Below are 14,820 nucleotides of genomic sequence, written 5' to 3'. Positions count from 1 at the left end.
CAAATCCTAATGACGGTCTAATACTATGTGAAAACTTATTAGAGCAATTGTGATCGTGTGAGGCCCCTCCTCCAACTCCAATAATATATTCTGAGTTATCTTAATAGTATTAAAGGTTGCGATGATTGAATTTCAAATATACGTTATTATTGTCTCCCATTTCGAGATAAAAGGAGAAAATTGGACGTCCAGGCGAACTTACGTAATTTACCCGTTTCCTTTATCTGGCTATATATTTTTGTGAGTAAGTTATGAGTAAATTTTTTTTCCTATTTTGTTATTATAAATTAACTATTTATAAAAGTAGATGCAATTATTCAAGACGGATTGATTTATTAAGCATTAATCATTTAATTTTTTTACAAGGAAAAAAAAAGAGATTTAATTACTGATAGAGGCATGATTTATTTGTGCTGTATTCATTTACCTAATGCAATTAAGCTTAGGTAGTGATTTTTCCATGAATCCAATAGATACAATAATAAAAGGGGGTATAGCAAATATCTAGTCTCTTTGACCCTTTATAATACTCTATAGTAATAGAATTTGCCTAATAAACTAAATCTTATCAATGCCCATTAATTACGAATGATTGCACTTATTCAAAATTGTATTTTACATTTAATTTATAAATTATACTGCAATTAAAATATAAATTTGTGAATTGTCAAATACGTAGATACGAATCAGTTTATACAATTCAGAATTTTTGTGACCTGTCAACACAAAAGAAAGCTAGAGTGTAATAGTATTCTCTCGAACAAATTATTGTTCATTTTTATCGACAAGTTATTCTGATTAATTTTTGAAGAAGCCGCAAATTGTCATTAAAATAGTGGCAATTTTTTTTTGTGAAAGACCCTATCAGGGCCAAATTCAGGCTCTTGAATCATCGTAAAACTATCTACAATGTTAAGAAGAGGCTAGAACATAGCAAGACCATGAAGAAGAAGTTGGGCTCTAGAAAAAAGTCCTTATTTAATGCGGATGCCCTCAAACACGCCATCAAAAAGGACTGATCTGGTTCCCAGAGGTTTACAGTCTAACAACAGCCATGCATATCGACGTTTTTAAGGCGAACCTGCTCCTCTGAGTCTTTCAACCAGTTTATTTAATCAGTGCAATTCCATCTGACCAATAAAAGAAACATACAAAAATAGAATACCAATCCAAACGAAACTTCTTTAAATGACCAAATTAGTTCGGTCCACTAAAAATAATAATAGTTTCAGACCAGGCTAGGATTTTCAGACCGAACCCAACACTAGTAGATACCTTATGAAGATGCATTATATATTTCATACCGAATAATAATAATAATTATACGCTCTCCAAAAATGGAAGTGAAGAACGTAACAATATTTCAATATGCGGTTTTCTTAAAGAGTTTTTCCTTTTGAATACTTTGAACTTCTTTCAATGTACAAGGAACTTATTCACTTAGTGATTCATTAAGCATCATTATGTGTTATGAATGTATTTGTATTTTTCATTTCATTCCTTTCTTTTTGACACTGCTACTTATGTTAGTTATTATGGCATCAACGTGTGAGAAAATCTGGAGATTCTTGGTGTGGTTTTGAAATACATAAAGAGAAGTGAAAAATTACGTTAGGTATAATAATAATTTATATGCCTTATTATTACTCTATATTACCATTACATATGATTACTTTCCTCTGGTAATTCGTCATGAGAAGAAAGTTGAATGAAATGAATTATGTAGGTTTAATATTATGTTTTTAGACAAGGAACGAAGGAGAAAAAAAAAATGATGACTACAACCATAAATTAAGTTTATTATTTTTTCTTTTTTTTTAAAGTAGATTTATTTCAAGGTGCATACTATACAGTTGTAAAAAAAATGACCTACCAGTATGTTAAAAATCCCAAATATCTGGGAGGAGAGTTAATTAGCTATCTTGACATACCATTAAGATAAATACGAGTACTAGTTTTGTATCTGCTTAAAAAAGATTATAAACAGCTCGGGGAAATTTGATATATTGCAACGCTCAGAACAAAATTTGCAAGAAGTACAGCAATTACTGACACAAATTGTCTCTCAATATTTTAGAACTGCCTTATTACTTGATGTAAGAAATAACAATGGGGGTCCCTCCGTAGTCTGTGTTTTTCCAAAATATATTAGTTATCTTGAAGACCACTGATCAAGGGTGTCCACAGGATGATGTATTTATTTTTTTTTTTTTTTGGGGGGAGTTTAATTTTTTTTGCCAAAAATAAAATTTTTCCATATATCAATCCCCCCCTCCCTCCCTTTGCTCTCAACTGGACGTCATAAATGTATGATCCCATGGAGCAATGAGCGTGTTTACCTAAAGCTCAGCGTGTCATATTAACCAAGAAAATATAAGGAGATTACATATTTATATTTTTACAGCAAGAGGTGTGTATATGTTTGTCTGATTGTCGACGCCTAATAGCTCTGAACAATCCTGTGTACTCCCTAGCTAGTACATTATATTATGAAATTGATGGATTCATAGGTTGTGCGTTATTTATATTATTATATCGCAAACTTTTTTCATGAACAGAAACTGATATAAAGACCCAAAATCTACTTGTTTATATTTATCAGTAGTATTGGACCTGTAAAAAAAAAGACCTCAGTTCAGTTCTAAAAAAGTTTGTCAGTCATAGCACCAGTCCTTATCAATATTTTATGGTAACTAGAACAGCTGAAATGACGAAGTTACTAACCACCTACATCCAATGCTGTCCAATATATTCAGCCAAGAAGATAAATGTGAGCGATCTTATGCTCTGAAGGATCACTAACAATGTATTAAGAGCAAAATCAAGAGTAAGGATAAAGAAACATCTCATTACGAAGACCGCAAAGGAGAAGAATTTGTCTAGAGCCAAGCTTATTTTTAATGTCTCCGAGAAATTGAGGTATCGCATCTCTTCCAATATGAATCCTTTGCAATATTCTATCTAGGAAAAGGTCGACGAAGCTCTCTGCAACAATCCTCACGGATCTGTGATATCTTAGAAGTCCACCATCATGTCTGGCTTGTCATAAGACTACACCTGTAAGGCTTGTGTAGTTCTCAGGAGACCGTCATTGAGGCTGAGGTAAGGCATATGGAATAAACAAATGTATATTTTAGTTATAATTCACTGGGAATAAACTTAATTTTGTTCGCGTCGTCTTCATAAACTATTATTTTGATAATGTTTGAAAAATAATCTTCTGTGTAAACTTAAATGTTGTGAATATCTAGGATATAGGGTGTTATATCAGTAGGAATCCTAACATTTAGTAGGATTTTCTATATTTCTTGATTTTTGTGTAAGATTGTGTTAATGTTGACACAAGACAAAAGTAAATAATCACTCCTTATCATTAATGTAAATATTTATATCAAGATATCAGGAGAGAGAGAGAGACATATAAAGGTCAAATGTGAAGAAACAATTTGTTGAATGTGTGTACGTGTCTAGAACTTAAATAAAGTCTCCGTCTAATTTTATATTTGACTACTTTTTTGAATATTTTATCTTTTATTTCTATAGTTTTTTTGTTTTTTTTTTAATTTGACCTACTACTGAAGAGTTAGTAGAAGATATTAAAGTATAGAGACATCAAAAGAAGGTTGTACAACGCATTAAAAAGAAATAAAAATGCATATAAATCAGCATAAAGTTGCAAAGTTGAGTTGTATATTAGTTATTTGGTAATTGGTTATAAATGTAGTTTATTATCCCCTCTGTTACATCCCTGGGGTCCATAATTGTGATGATAAAGTGAATTAAAAAATAATTAAGAAAAACAATTTTGAACGAAAAAAAAGTGGTTTCTTTGTTTAGGCCAGGACTCTTTAGCCCATGTTTAATATTTCATATACAGTTAATTTACTCATTCATATCCTTTTTTTAATACCCCAAAACAAAAACTAAGAATAGCCACACACAACAAAAAAAAAATGTTTTTCTAAGAGACAATAGATTTATAATATATTTTTTCCATTTTCCGTTCTTGACCTATTGATAAATAACCGATCTATTTATAGTGTAAACCTGGATTACAAGTGATCATCATCCTATTGAATTATATTTTGAAAAAAACCACCAAATGTGTTCATTTAAACAGAAATAGAAAGAAAAATCATATTAACATGTCATTAAAATGATAATGATGTTCGAAAATGGCAACAACTGTTAAATTGTATATATATTTTTTCAACGTCTGCAATGGTATTTTTTTTTTAATGTAAGTAGTTATTACATATATTTAGTAGATTCAAATATGAAAAAAAAAAAAAAAGAAAATCACGCAATACAAAAAATATCTCTAAAGCTGTAAAAACTTAAAAGTCATTTCCTGCTAATTTTTTTTAACAAACGTTTCATTTGTCAACAGATTTGGCCCTCCATTTAGATGATTTTCTATTCAACTCGAAGAGGGTAGATTCCTTCTATGGCTCCCTATAATTATATTTATTGAATGAGTTTGAGTAAAAAATGTGAAAATTGTACATTTCCTGGGGAATTTCAATAAAAAAAAATATATATATATATACAATTTTTAACAGTCAGCAAAAACAGCTTTGGACTTCTCATTGCCAGCGTTCTTGGGATGCTGTACATTGCAGACGGTCCTCACATTGACCACGACTATAGTAGTGATGTATTTTAAAAGTGTTGAATATTTCCATTCCTTCAATTAATCTCACATTGAGAATTATGACTACTAATTAGAGATGTTAAAAATGGATGAATCCCGGCATGCGTATATGTCAAAAGAACAGGATTGTCATCAGGGGTGTAAAATAAATAGAAAAGTATTTGTTGTTAACTTTGAGAGACGATATACTGCTGACAGAGATAACTTTAAAACCTATAGTGCTCTTCAATAGCTAACACGTTTGTATTTTAAAATAGGCGGAAATTTAACCTTTTTTTATTTCTACGCTTCATGAAATTTCCATATTCTCTAAGCGTATAATCAATTTAGTTTGATGAAATGGGTAAATATTTTTTGTTCTTATACAGATTTATGAGGTAAAAATAACTCTACCAAGAAAAAATTCAATGCTCAACAATAGTACATAGTTGGCTAAAGTAGGAAAAAAAAGTGTATTGATATCTACTTTCTAGTATTTAAACACTGATAAAAAAACTACTAACTATATGATACCATTTGAATATCGAACAAAAAAAAAAAAAATACTCAACTAATCCCTTAATAACGCTAACAAATAACTGTAAACAATGTACAAATATGCTAGTGCATTGACATTGCTTATACTATTTACTTGCATATAGTTTGCATTTTCCAACGAAAAGTTCATCAAAATTTTGACTTTTTCTAAATTTTATCTATAAAGATTGATAAAGGGACAATTTGATCAACTTATAAGGAAGTTAGACACAAAATAAGTATATAAGTAAAAGATTTGAACAAATTATAGATTGGTATCCAACCATAATCTTAAAAGATTAAGGCTATTAATTCAAGCAAAATATTTATTTTTTCAATGGCCATAAATATCCATTTTCAAGGTTTTTTTTTATTTATAACGTCACGTTTTTGTTTTTATGGAAATTAGTTTGTGGCCTAGGAGATAAAACAAATGTTTAAAATAGAAAACTCTACTCTTAACGAAAATAATTGTATCTATAATTACAATCCACTAGACTTTGCATTTGCAATGTGCATAATCAAAATCTGGTGAGAAAGAAGCTGTCAAACCTCCCACAGGTATGTGGAGTACCTGAAGGCTTCTATCATTGGAGCCTGGGACAAAAGGGATGGGATCTACATCAAGAATCCGTGTTCTGTCTTAAAGACTATTTGGAGGCTTCGTGACAGTTGACGGGAATCATATTGAATAAATTATAACTTAATTTTATGTTAATTTATCAGAAAAAAATGTAAGATTCCAACTATTATTCTTCTTGAGATATATGATCAAATATTGTTGAACTAACATTTGTTCATATTTCGATTACGCACACTGTATAAGCGGAGTATTCATATTCAAAAGGGATGTCTATAAGTACATATATCTACACATTTTAAGTTCAAATAAATATTTTCTAATGCAAGAGCATAATTCTCTTGGCGAAGAACATACTTGGGAATAAATAAAACGCTAATGACCGGTTTCCTTTTTAAGTGTACCTATAGCGTCTATCTTGATAAAAACATTTTTACTTTACCCTCCTCTCCTGTTTCTCACCAATTAACTCAAAATAGTTCCTTTAAAAGAATACCTACAAATTTGTTAGCGTCTTAAAACTAACCGACAGTGAGTGTAGCAGCTGCTTCATAAGTACTTTAAAATACGGGAAGAAACGTACAAATATACAATGATATTATCTTAATGACTAATTAATAAAGAAGACTACATAATTATCCACTTTTCAAGCCATATACTACTCTTTCTACAAAAAAAATATAATATGTAAACAGAGTTTTCAATTGACGTCAGCATTGTAGATGTCGGCCATTTTAGAAACTTAAACAACCAAGTTTTATAACGATGAAAACTTTTTTTTTTCAATCAATAATAAGGAAAACAATTGAATAATTTTATGTCAAAATGGAACACACAATAAAATTATAAGGAAAACAATTGAACTATTTTATGTCAAAATGGAACACACAATAAAATTATATAAACCTAACAGTCTATCAAAAATGGACTATGGATGTAAATAGTTTATATAATGAGCATTTTTTTAAAAGAAACCGAGAATCAAAATGGTAATCCAAGAAGTTTAAAGGATTTGTCAGTAAAGATTCCCAATTCTACTCTGAGATCAACAAAGACTTATAATTATAACTCTGCAAGGTTACTTTCCGTCTTTTATGAGCACATACAAATGTTCTATCAGGTTTTGAATATAATTGAATCTCTTTAAAGGAAAGGAAATTAATTACTCAGAAATTAAATAATAATCACCACTGTATAGGAAAAGAAAATTCATTCTTCAGATAATCAATTCCAAAAAAACGGGTCAGCTTAAAAATTACATGATTTAGATCACAATATCTGAGCCTCAAATGTATACAAATATGTAATTACATCATTATACAATCTTATTTCCATATTGTAGATAAAAACTTATTATTACAAGGGGAAAAAATAAGATATTTTTTTCTTATATTCCTACTTTTCTCGTCCCTAATCGATCAAAAAACAAAAATATAATCAAATGTAGCTATAATTTAAAGGCTAAAGTACATATAATTTTCATTTAATTCAAATATAACTGTATATCATTTGCATCAAGTAGTATTCAACGCAGATGTTAAGTCTTTTTGTATTCACATATACATTTTATGAAGTTTTATCAAGATTTATTGGAAATTTCTTCATTTTAAGTAGAAAGAATATCAACTTTGAGCCACACAGATGGCGTTTTATTTCAAATAGGATGGAATTTATGACGTCAGTGAAAATCCTTTATTGTTACAAAATATAAAATGGTCTGGTTTAAGGGGTCACATGTACTAAGTACATTTTATGAAGTTTTATAAAATGGACAAATTTCCAATCAAGTTTGATTAAACTTCATCAAGTGGTTTTGAATACTACTTGATGGCAAGATGTCAATAATAAAGAATCATATTTGAATATAATCAAATTAATATGTACAGAAGAATCCCTATGAAAAGGCTAGATATGCAGATTTTTTTATTTATTTTGATCGATTACGGACGAAAAAAGTAGGATAATTGTCAAAAAATATATATTCCTTTCAATTATAATAGTTAATTTATTTTTGACAAACTATAAATTAGATTCTATAATGATTTAATAACATATTTTTAAAATATTTTATGGTCGGATAGATAATAATTCTAGCAATAGATGAATATATTTTTGATAGACAGTAAGGTTTTAATCCTTTTATAAGTATGTTGCTACATTTTTTAATTCCAATATTTGAAAAAAGAGTTATGTTTTGTTTATAAATTTTGGTTCTTTATGCCCCAAAAATTACACACATCAAATATGCTGACGTAACATGGAAAGGCTCTATAGAACTTGAAAGCACTTAGTCATATTTCAAGAGTCTCTACTTATAAACCATGAAATATCTTTCTATTGAGCCGTCAAATGATTTTCCTTTGGTTCATTATTGAATTATTGGGAAAAGTTGTCAAAATACATTTATAACAAATCAAGATTACATTGTTTTTTGTTTTTTTTCACATATTAAGAAAGTAAATGCAGGAATAGAAGAAGGAAAATATTTGTAAAAACAGGCGGATCGTTTTAAAGTTATTCGAATATTTATATGTATACAAAAAAAAATTTCATCAAAAACGTTATTCAATTTCAATGCTTCATAATACTTAAAAAACAAAGATTCTTCAGAATTGATAATGAGTTGCATATTGTGGAAATGATTAATTTATTTATAACTATAAACAGTAATACCTCACATTACGAACAAAGAGATTCTAAACAAAAACTAACATAGAGCTTGCTTTTAAAAAATATATTTTATAAAAGTCGAAGACAATCCTTATTAAGTCTAGTATAAAGAAGATTTTCAGCATGGTTCTCCTTGTCTAACGTGTGATTGGTTGACATTTTCGAAAGAATGAATAGAATGCAAGAACTCATAATTAGAGATGTAAATATGCACCCATTGTCTAGCGTGCAATGATATTATCGTACAATTCGCTTGGGACATAATAACTTTTATAAGAAAATTTTACAAATCTATCTATGTACGCTTAAAAATGTGTGCATTGTTACTTCTCCACTCATAACTCTCAAACAAAAACGTACACTCGTAGACCATTATATTCGTTATCTAATTATTTGAATGTATATCTCTGCAGGATGGACATTTTAAATCTGGAAAATTGAAGGATATTGTATATTACAATTTATTTCCAAAAATTAATTGTGAATTCACAAATATGATTTTCATACATGTAGGGGGCCATAGTGAAGTTAATCACTTTAAAAAAACCCTCGCAAGCTTCAGTTAAAGACTCTAACCTGGCACAAGCCTTGATGAAGAGATCCATGTCCACTTTAGCTACTGCTTGAGAATGGAAGCCCAGAAGGACTCAACAGGGTTATTCACACATTTATGGGACTCTCTCTTCAAGGCACACGACACATAGCAGTTCAAGAGGTTCAGATCCAAGTAGTTAGAAGCACATATAGTCTGATCAAAATATAAAGGTCTTAAAATAAATCAGGTTCCAATTACGAGGTTTGGACAAACAGTAACAAATTATAATTTTAGCAAGATAATGGATCTGTTAACATCATTTAGCATAATTACGTATGACTTTTTTTTTTTTGCGTATTTGGGTGTGTGCAGAAGCACACAATAATGGACAAATGGTGTTCGTATTCGGAGGACATCGGTAAAATTTATATTTTAACTTGTACTTTTTTTTCAACTGAATATGATGAGCGCACTTTTGATACACATAGATTGTAGGTTGCCAAGACATTGAGGTATAAACTTGTTCGGGATATAAAGTCCCCACTCTTTATATTATTGGTGTAACAGACAAAAAAAAACATTTTGGTCCAAAATAAGAGTTATTGAACCAAATAATTTTCAAAAAACTGACTGTTTTTTATTTGAAATAGTATTAATATTAACCAAGCAATACAAAAATATGAATAATACCAGCAAAAATATTAATTTTTCATATATTTAAATTACTTCATTTCTCATTAACGCCAAAATATCAAATGTGGTATATCTTTGAGGCAGACCCAACGATTGTTAATTATATTTTAAACCATGTAATATGGCTCAAATAACGTGGATTAATTTTATTCAAAAAATAAAAACAATATGTCAGAATTTTTTTAAAGCATACGTGAAATGAATATAGTCATAAAGAATTTATCAGAAAGTCGCTAAGTTTCTTTGATCGATCCGAAGGATCGATAAGGAAAAAGTCATAAATAAACGAGGACAAAGAAATGCTTCAAAAGAGGTTTTTTGTAAAGCAAGAAAGAGAAACAAAAAGTGAATTTTCAAACATAGGGTGGAAGATTCCGTTTCTATTAAATACGGAATAGCGTTATTTAGATATGTATAAAATATGACCTAAATGCCTTAACGTAGAGGCAATAACAGAGATATTTTTACTTTTTGAGTTACAGTATTTGGTACGTTGTTACCTTTATTGAATAAGACAACCTTTTTCCGAGAAGAAAGAGAAAAAAGGCCCAAAATTAGTTGGAAGATAGCCAATTCTTTCCAACTTTGGCATTTTTTAATAAATACTTATTGTTGGGAATGGTTTATAAATTAAAAGAAGGAGCTTATCATAATTCAACAAATCAACTTTCAGAACACTGATAAGGAGGAAAGTAGCAGAAATATCGACAGATGACATCAGCTGATATAAAATGCATTGTATATTTTTATGTTAGAGAGGAAATGCTGTGTTAGTCCTAGATCTGTAGGTGCATGTGAATTACTCTTAGGGACGTTTTTGTTTAAATTTTATAATTTTAGTAAAACAAGTATTAAAATATTTATATTATTTTTAGTTCGTCTTAGGACTAGTTTCTTGTCAGTCCCTATTTATTTGGTCTAGTCTTAGGACCTGTTATATAATTCCTTAAGACCAGTTCTTAAGACTCTTGACCTTTCAGACTGTCAGTTACGACTAGCTTTTTTATCCACTCTCAACCTCGACTGTATGGAGGAAAAGGAAACATTTAAAAAATCATATGGTTGCTATTATTCTGTATTTTTCTTGAGATCATCTGTTAATTTAGCTATTGATTATAATAAACATTGAATCGATCATTTTATCCATGACAGAGTATGAAATGATACAAATTATATACTAAGATCATTGATTGCTATAAATTATTATCAAATCCTCGGTAATATCTTTTTTGAGTTCATAATACGCAGAATCATCTGTTTTAAATCATACAGGACACAACTTATGAAAATTAATTAAAAAAGATGAAAGGAAATTACACTACGTTTTTGTTAAGCACTGAGTACTAGAGCTGAGTAAAAATGATGGAAAAAAATTAAGTGACGTCATCAAGGCTGAACTTTATGAATTTTAGGACTGATCTTCAGGACTAAACTGGACATGATAGTAGTTTTTAGTCCTAAATAAGGATCGTTACAATACTTGGTATAAGGGAAAAATCATCCTCTGAGTTCATCGCCATTTTATTTAGGAAGGATAAAGCATTAATACAACATTTTATATTAAAAAAAATTATATATCAAATTTCATCATCCATCACGATATATAAGGGAAAAAAGAACACATACTTACATATGCCATTAATACATCTCCTAGGCCTTACAAAGTTCCCTACATAAATGGTCAACTTTATAAAAAGATCATTTCTTTTGCAGAGGCATTATTTGGGATATTAGCTATTAGTCTGTTTTGTGCGGCTTTTAATCAAAGATTCATGATTGCTTTTTGAGAAAATAAAAAATGTTTAATCGATCCCTTCTCTATCTTGGGCTCTAATATATATTATTTACTTTGTACTGGTGAGAGTTTATTCTATTTAATAAAAATAATATCAAACAATTTACGTTTATCACGTAGGGGTAGTATTTCATTATATATATATATTTTTAATTCAATACAAAATAAATTAATTTGAAAAACATAAATTTCCCAGAGAATCTATTTATTTTTTTACACTATTTTAGGTAAAAACTCATAATTTTCTTAAATACAAAAAAGGTAATACGTACGTAATATTTTTCTACTTTAGATTAAAAAATAAAATAAAATGGGGCTAACTAGTGGAACCTCTGCACAGAGCCTCATTCTTTACTATGGAAACCTTGTAACTCTTTTTGAAAAGGGGTATCAAAGCGTGTGCAATTTCATTCTTACCCCCTGGAGAGTATCTATCAAGAACGAGGATTATTTATGTGTGAGTAGATTATAGGTACATGGACAACACTGGACAACAGATGGTGAATGAGAATTTTCTCTTCTATTATTATAAGCATATGTAATTACATTAACGAAATTGAAAAAAAAAAAAAATATTAACCGAATTAATTATTCACTTAAATATGTATGTAAATATTGCGAAAAGTAAATGTCAAAAACTTGCTACCTTTTTCCCAGTTATTTATGTTAGAGTGTAGTCATCAGTACTATCTTATGAGAGACAAGACTTTTGAGCTGTTCAAAACATGCCAAGACTATTTTTGAGGGATAGAGAACGCCGAAAAATATGTTAATCTTGTTGTTTTTTATATATACAAGTAAAAAATCATCTTCAAGACATGAATGTGTTGAAAAAACACTTTGATAGGTATAAATGAGACTTTCCTTGATTGATGTCTATAGATATCAAGACGGATTGTCAAAAAGACAATAATTAAAGGCAAGATCGTGAACTGTAAAAGGTTAAAACGCAGATTTTGAAAGATATTGACCAAGATAATTTTATTTTGATCATTACAACGAGATCAAGACTTTAAGGATAACAAATTGGTTACTACATCAATTAAAACTGATGTCAAAAAGGCAATACCTAGAACTATAAAGGGTCCAAACCTATACTTTGATTTATCTTGACCAAAATACATATGTTTTATCAAATTGCCTTGGTTTGATCATTACAACAAGATCAATACCGTAAATACAAAATTAAGTCTACTAAATTGGAAACTACAAAAATTAAGTATTATGTCAAAAAAAGTCAAAACTAAGAACTGACAAGGGTAAAAACCCAAACTTTTTAAGGAATTTATATACATTTGCTTTTTCGAATTGCTTTAGTCGTGATGATGAGAAAGAAATCAAAACTTTAAAAGATCAAGATTATTTTTGTTTAGTCCTTATTTATATGGTCTTGGACATATCAGTCCCTCAGAATGGCATTAAAAGAAAGAGAAATACAGTAAAACCGAAGTTTATAAGTTTTAAAGCAGATATGCAGGAACAAAGTGGACTGGATCGAGTATGAATTGAAAGAGACTCCAGTCTTCAGTTCTAAATATGAACTGCCACAATACTAATTGAGATTGAAACTAAATCTTTTAAATTTGATCATGAGAACAAGATCAGTCTGGAGACTCGCATCACTATTGACTCCTTTCCTAATCTTTCAAATCTCAACTTAAAATAATTTATTTGTTGATATGTTACCAACAACGTGGAAAAAATGGTTTTATGGCCCCTGGTTTATAGTTTAACTTGACGGATTGTTCTGATATTTATACATCAGTACATAGAAAACCGTTAATTTTAATATTATTCTTTTTTTTTTTTTGCAAAGGGCTTTCGTACATAATAATAATAACCGTGCTTCATCGACCTATATTATTTTTATATTTCTTTAAGCATCATTCTTACCTATTGTTCTTTGGAAGGAGGTTGCATCTATATATGTTTGTATGCACGTAACAGAAGAGAAGAATATTTATCCGTCTTCTGTAAGACAATAAAGAGATTTATATTATTATATATTTTCTCTAGGTTTTGGTTGAGGGGGAAAAAAACACAAGTGTCTTCCTATAAATCACAACAATTTCACTTCTTAATAAACAACAGAATCACAGGAGTTTCAGGTAACACAGGAACTAATCAACTGGGGAAGCCTACTATGAAAGAAAAACCCATTCTACACATATACACATTAAAGGAGCACACTGAAGCAGCATGGAAAATTATTAAAAAATAACAACAACCGCCACCACCTCTACAGGTTGTTAAAAGCGCACTCCACAGGTAAAGAAAGATGTTGTAAGAAGAAGAAAAGAAAAAGAAATGAAGAAAAATTAGGGTGGTTGGATCATAATAAAAAAGAAACCCTCTTCACTGGAAACACTACTCTTCCATTCTTTTATTACAATTCATCAATGTGCGTACGAACTAAGTAGTTATACAGGGTGAGCCTTTTAAATTTTCCACCCTTGGATTTTTTCTATCTTTATAGTCGTTCAAATTAATTGAAAATGATTTTGACATTTAATGCACGAAACTTTAATCATGAGCAAAACTTTCTGGACAATTTAATCCCATATGAGTACATTTTTATACGAAGGATGTTCCGTGAATTTTTTGATCAATTGATTGATATATTAATGATGACATCTGTGTTGAACAGAAGGATGGGTCACGTCTGTAAAGTACCCAAAGTCCTAAGGGCATGTGGACTCCGTAGGAGGTAGGCTAAAGGGCTGAAGCTCCTCCTACAAATTTTTCGTGTAGACAAAGAAAAACAATTATGGACGAACCAAAATTCAACATATTTTAGAAGTTTAAGCATTTATTTACCACAAAAAAAAAAAAAAGTCATCCTATCAAATCCTAGGATGAAGCTAAATTTATAATGATAAAACAAAAAAAATTAAGTATAAAGGGAAAACCAAACTCCCTCCCCTTAAAATATAATCCTGCAGACGCCGCCCCTACTCAGTCATCTCCCGTCTTGAATCCCCTTGATTACTTATGGAGAAGCGCCACCGAGGGTAACTCAAATGCAAGCGCACACAGAAATGCAGAACCAGAAGTACACCGTCTACAAGGTACGGGCCAACTACACTGAGAACAAAACTGTCAAAGACTCTACCACCAGATTTAGAGGCCGTATTTAGGCGCTCATTGCTTTTAATGGAGGACTCATCCAATAAAAAAGAGTACTTATGATTTGACAAGATTTTTTTTTAAATATATATTTTTTGTTTGCTGACCGTAATAATTTACATACACACCCTGTAGTTTCCATTAATGAACATCAATATGAAGAAGTAAGAATGCTATAGGCAATCATTGATTTACTCCCAGGCCCTTTGCCCCTTTTGCAATAGCAAATTGTGGGTTTGTAGTCTCGAAAC

At 29.9% G+C, this 14,820-nt stretch overlaps 1 protein-coding gene across 1 annotated transcript in view; it reads right to left on the bottom strand.

Annotated features, from left to right (window-relative positions):
- LOC121129428 (vang-like protein 2) overlaps nt 1-13,707 on the bottom strand; it is a 94,186-nt gene extending 80,479 nt beyond the window's left edge. Inside the window, exon 1 of the mRNA XM_040725150.2 lies at nt 13,337-13,707. The gene's annotated coding sequence lies outside the window, so the exon portion shown is untranslated. The remainder of the gene's footprint in view (nt 1-13,336) is intronic.
- Nucleotides 13,708-14,820: the final 1,113 nt, after the last annotated feature.

Source organism: Lepeophtheirus salmonis, chromosome 14 (assembly GCF_016086655.4).
Source record: "Lepeophtheirus salmonis chromosome 14, UVic_Lsal_1.4, whole genome shotgun sequence".
NCBI lineage: Eukaryota > Metazoa > Arthropoda > Copepoda > Siphonostomatoida > Caligidae > Lepeophtheirus > Lepeophtheirus salmonis.
Note: the sequence above shows the minus strand (reverse complement) of the source record. Positions and strands in the feature narration are given on the sequence as shown.